Source organism: Gavialis gangeticus, unplaced genomic scaffold (assembly GCF_001723915.1).
Source record: "Gavialis gangeticus isolate Ggan-Ray unplaced genomic scaffold, GavGan_comp1, whole genome shotgun sequence".
Lineage (NCBI taxonomy): Eukaryota > Metazoa > Chordata > Crocodylia > Gavialidae > Gavialis > Gavialis gangeticus.
In genome coordinates, this window is record NW_017729022.1 from 122,496,157 (window position 1) to 122,502,337 (window position 6,181).

Here is a 6,181-nt window from a genome sequence, read left to right on the forward strand (position 1 = left end):
TTTACATAAGTATCATTTACATAATTCTGTACAACAAGGCATGAATGACTGGTGCCTCCCACGACTGGGGGACACCATGTCAGTGAGCGGGGACTGCCCGTAGCCACTGCCCGTGGTGTTGTTGGCGGTGAGCGGCAAGCGAGGACTGCCCACAGCCGCTGGTGGTGGTGTTGGCTGTGGGAGAAAGGAATGTGGTGAGCGGTGGGTGGCAAGCAGGGACCACCCACAGCCACTGACAGTGGCTTCAGCAGTAGCCAATCTCAGGGGAGGTACGTGCCCCCCATACCTGTTGCCTATGCAACAAGGTAAATAATACCACGATCCAGAAAAGACAGACAAGCAGCTATTCTGGAGTAGCTGCACACAGTCAGCTGCTATCACTGTGTTTTGCTGGAAAATAGCATGGAAGCAGATAACATAACCTGTTTGCCTTAAGCAAATGGTTAGCTAGGGATAGGCTGTGGACAAACATCACTTTATGCTGATATAGTTTAACTGATGTGGTTTTATATTTGACTTCTTCCAGGGTAATTCTATACTTGGTTCAAATATATTACACCAATGAAAGGCTGCATGTTGTGTTTCTGCTCCTGTTTTATACCTGTGTAAAGGCTGATTATACTGATGTAAATATGTTGTGTATTTAAGCTCTGTATGATTACCCTGTCTGTATCTACATATCAATATTGCCAAACATGCCTGCTGTGATACCTCTATGCAAAGCTTCAAGTGGGCAAAACAAAAACATCTCAGTATTTTGATTTATAGTTGGGTTTGGTTGTGGATGTTTTGGGGGTGAAGTCTGAACCCTCATAAATACATGTAGAAGAAATTAATGAACTAAATTCAAAATCCCCTCATTGTTATCACTTCTGATTCTGAAGTTTTGTCATTCATCTTCCAAACATTCAATGTTAATCTGTAATACTAGCAGCTTATGTGCTATGAACCATTAAAACCATGTCACTGTTGTGGGTAGCAAGAAAAATTGGGATCAGAAGGATATGATCATAAGGTCCTATTTCTCTGGTTTATTTGGGGTTAGAAATGTGTTAGCAGACTGGCATAAATGGTTCCAGTGCTAATACATTTTTCCAGCATTTTTTTCTTTCTTTTTGGACCAATGACTAAAGAGAAAAAATGCTGAGAATGTTTTGTAATGTGAACAATATGGCAATCCCACATTAATGTCAAACTTGTAGTTCTAAATTATTGCCTTTTCCTGGATACATCATCAGACAACTCACTCATTGTCTTTTCTGAACATTCTTCCAAGCCATCCATCTACCATCAGATACCCAGTCCTACTTTCAAGAATTTGTCTAGATCATTAATAAATAGTGGCAGACCTGCTGTGTGTTACCTTTTGCCTAAATTGTTTTACAGCATATAGTTTTGGCAAAGATGTGAACTCAAATATTACAATAAAGCAAAGCTGATATCTACCAGTATCCTGTTTAATAAATAGCTCACATTAAGATTGTTAAAAATGACACACCATGGAAGTCCAGATGGTTTTGGAAATTAGTAATGAAATGTATGTATCATATACCAACAGTCTCCTGCTTATCATTGACTCAGCTGCAGCTGAACTCTGCAGTAAATGAAAATGATTACCATCCAACACCCTCTGTACTCCACCAAGCTGGCTAACAGGCATCTGGACTTCTAGCGAGTGTGTTTGTAGTGAGGAAGTTACATATTCTGAAAGGATACAAGAAGCAAATGCATGGGTGGATTCTGCCCTGCTCTGGCCGGGCACCGCAGTGGCAGCAGTGGGTGGGTTCCAACACCCTGATCGGTCCTTCTGGGTGTTCCCTGCCAGCCCAGGAGCAAGCACAGGGAGGGTGAACCTCCCTGCTGCTACTGCTACTGTCCCCTGATGAGCCCTGCTGGAGTGGGGCAGGAACGGCTCTGGAGCCACCCCTGCATTAGCTGGTGACAGGAGCAACAGTGGGCAGGGGAAGGGGAGAATGGGAAGGAATCAGACATGGTTCTAAGGACAGAGGGGAAAGGAGCGGGTGCTGAGACCAGGGGTGTTGGAGATGTGGGGCGGGGAAAGGATTTTTACCTGATTTGAGGACTTAAAAAAGGGGGGCGCATCCATGCCACTGCATCCACTCTGTGTGTCCCCCTTGACCAAATGCATTGTTGTGTATCAGCAGGACAGATGGCTAGCATGTTTGACCAAACTAATTTTCTTTAGAAAAATGAATTTTTTTTAAGTTTAAGGAGCCCATGGAAACACAAATGTTTGATTCTTCAGTGGCAAACATCAGAAGATTTTACTTCATTTGATCTTCTGCAAGCCAAGCCCAAATGAAAAATTTTAAGTTAAAATAAGAAAAGACGAGTTACCATTACATGTTTTTTCATTTTTTTTTTTTTTTTGGTGAAAAGTTACATGATTTTCCTTGAAACCTGCATGAAAGCATTTAATTAAAACTATTTCATGGAAATATTGTTGGAATCCTGAATGGAGCTGTTCAGGAACCAAGATATCTGTTCAGTGGAACATTCTGTGCTCTCAAACTTTTCATTCATTCAAAACTGAATCTAAACCAAATAATTTTGCAATATCCTATGAACAAAACCCATAAAAAATCTTTTGTTTCAATAATTTTTTTAAAGTTCTGATATCAAGTTATTGTTTATTATACATGTTAATAAAGTATAGAAGAAACCGAATGTCATTTTAACATAAAAACTTTTAACTTTCCAGTAGCTTCATTTTTTTCCTCTCTCCCTCTCCCTCTCCCCCACAAAATATCATCAATCAATAAAATTCCAATTTAAGAAATGTTTGTTTTTGATAAAGCAGCCTTTTCTGAGGGAAAAGTGACTTTGGCATTCAAGGCTAAATTCATAATGGGACTGAAGTGTTTTAAGACCAAAATTTCAGCAGTTTCCTAGCTATTGAAATCTTCAGCTCTGAGTTAGATACCCAGGCTCCTCACACAATGCGTGGAAAGAGCTGGGCACCTAAAACTGGGATGCACTGAAGCAAGTAATTTGAGTGGGAAGTTGCTAGAAGTAGCAGAATAAAAATATAGTTCCATTTACTCATGGCTGAATATTGGTGATATCACAGAATATACTAAAGCACTCTCACTTGCACTAGCTTTAAGCATTCATCAGATGGCCTCCCAGTTATCTGCAGTACAGCATTTACCCATCCCCTCACCAGTTGTCTTCCACTGTCATGTCCCGCCACAAATACTCTCTCAAGCTTATTGGTGTGTGGATAACATGGGGGGGAGGCAAGATGTGAGGGTCACAGGTAACGTGGTATACACTGAAGGAGTAAGATGAAGTAGAGGAGAGGTATGTGGGTCATGAAGAATACGGGATGGGAAAGCAAGTTAGCCTGTGATTTTCCAACAACAAAGTCTAAGCATCTCTAACAATAATCCTAACCTAAGCATTTGTCTTTTCCATCCAGCAGATAGGCACAAAACATCATCAGCTCCACACTTCAAGGGCTTCATTGGCATTAATTTTCCAGTTCATCTCCATAAGCTGCAGTGAAAAAAATAAAGCTCTTCACCAGTGGAATATTTCAAGAAAAAAATGCTTTCCCCCAAACTTTCATAAGGGTGGCTGTGGCTAAATGACACATTCCTATTTGTCCTTCACTTTTTTCAGCATCGTGGCCTTGGTTTGGCACGTCTGATCACAGGTAACTGAATTCACTCACTGCCTCGATCTTTTGGGGTGTGGGAGTCCGGCGTTTAAATCCGTGCTTGAAATCAGGGAAGGTAGAGATTTGAAAATGACTACCCCCCTGCCCTAGTGAATATCTCCAGCCCTGGGTTGTTGGGCCTGCATCCATCCTTTTTGTCCTTGTCTGGGCATTATATTGGTAGACTTGCTATGAGAACACCTATTAGGTTGGGCAGGGCTTAGATACCAGGCAGATGAGTGGTATTAAGACTCAGGCAGTTTTGCTTGTAACCACTAGCAGAAGTATAGATGTGTAGAGGAATTTTAAACTAAATCCTTAAGTGGGGTGTAAGCTACCCTGACAGTGCTTCTGCTGTACTCCCTATTTCTGTGTCTCCAGAGCACTTGAGGATTGCAGCAGAGGATTGGGGAGGGAACCATTTGGATGGGTTTACTGATTCATTTCCAGGTTCAGCATGTGCGAGGTAGACATGGGTAAATGTTTCTTGACAGTGCACTTGGGAACACCATGGGAACTGCACAGACATGACTTACACCATTTTGGGAATGTGAGACAAGCTCCTAAATCACTTAGGCATTGTTGTAAAATGTGTCCTTAGCTGTCAATCTTTCCTACACCTTATTTATTCTCTCAGCTGTGTTCTTTATTCCAACCTCATTGACTTGATGTCTCTTGTCTGTTCCTAGCAGCGCCACTGAAAACCCCTTTCTCCTTGTTCACTGGCACTCCAGTTGAGCATGCATTTTTTTCTGTAAGAGCTCCCAAGTGCTTTCTGTTATCCTTCCCACTGAAGACTGCTTCTTACACAGTTCTTCAAGAAAATGTACTCTTGTATTATCTGCATTTAATTTAATTTCCTCTCTAATGTACCAGGGAATTAAATGATCTAAGCGGTTTCACACTGTGCCTTACCATATTTTGCTTAAAATACTCACCTCCCACAATCCAGCATTACTTATTAGTCTAGATATGCTATTTTTATAGCATTATGCCAGACTTTCACATTACGATTATTAAAGTAGCATATAGTGAAGCTCCAGCTGAGCTTTGGGAACCATTTTTCTTATGCACTGTACAAACATATAGTAAGAGACAGCCACTGTCCCCAGAGCTTAGAGTCAAAATGTATGTCAGAGTGAAGAGTGGGAGAAGATATCCCCATTTTACCAATGTATAAATGGGGCAACCAAAAAACCAAAGGCTTGCCCACAGACCACTAGAAGGGAACCTAGACCTTTCCAAAACCACAGAGCCATAAAATATCAAAATTACAGGAATGTTCATGATTCATACAAAATTATCTTTTCAGTCTGGGTGACTGCATGGCTCCTTGCTTCCTGTTTTATGGCCTTTTCTTGACTTTCAGGAGTCAAGTTTCCTCTGAATTTGAAGCCCATATGTTAATCTCTAGTCATGACATTGTGTAAAAATATAATCATCTCCCCATACCTGCTGTCTGCCTTTGTCTGTGTCTGGAGGAATATCATTTTAAAAACTCAGCAACTTAGTAAGATAATGACCCTCCTTGGCTAAAACAATTTAGGATTTCCTCAATCAAGCAGTGCTTCCTTTAATGTCCCTCACAGCACCTCCTGAAATAGCTGAATACTTGCTTTTTAAGTACAGTCAGACTAGATGGCTGATTCAGAACTTCCTGGTAAAACCTTGGAATCTTTCTTTATATTACTATTTAGCAAGTCACCTCCCAGTCTCTGCCCAACCAGTGTCTTTTCTGATACTTATGCCAGACTTTTTCCTATTTCCTTTACAGTATTTGTATGGTATGTTTTAGTTTCTTATGGACTGTAGCCCCATAGCTTAGCAACCTTTCTAATATGAATTGGGTGTCACTGGATATTTCCTAGTGTGTTACTTTTTATTCCTGTGTAGTTAATTTCTTCTAAACTTGAGACACAATCTGCAGTCAAATCACTCAAGATGTGCCCAGAGACTGGGAAATGAAGCTGGCTAAACCAGCTCTTAATGTAATATGATAGACCTTACATTCTGATTTCCACTGTTTTCAAACTGTGAAACTGATGCTTTCAGTCTTATTTGCATTATTGAACCAGATCTCTGGCTGGAAAATATCATCTGGTATAATGATAATGGTATCATATTCCAGCAATTTCAACTTGATTCCAGTGGAGACGCATCCATTTTCAGCAGGAGAGAACTTAGCCCATTTGTCACCAACTCCAACAGAGCTTCTGCATAATAACAATGATAATATTAATAACAATAATTACTATTAGTAGTAATTCTGGATAAACACTAGCACCTAGAGGCAGCAACAGGAATCAGAAGCTACACACTGCACAGCCAGATAGTAAGAGACAGCATCTGTCTCAGACCTCAGGTCCAGAGCCTCAAAAGTATTTAAGAGGCCAAGTCCTATTTCAATATTGCCCATTGGGTGCATCTATACATACACTTTAATGCTCATTAGCCTATTTTAATATGCATTAAAGCATCACAAAAAATGTGCTCCTTAAC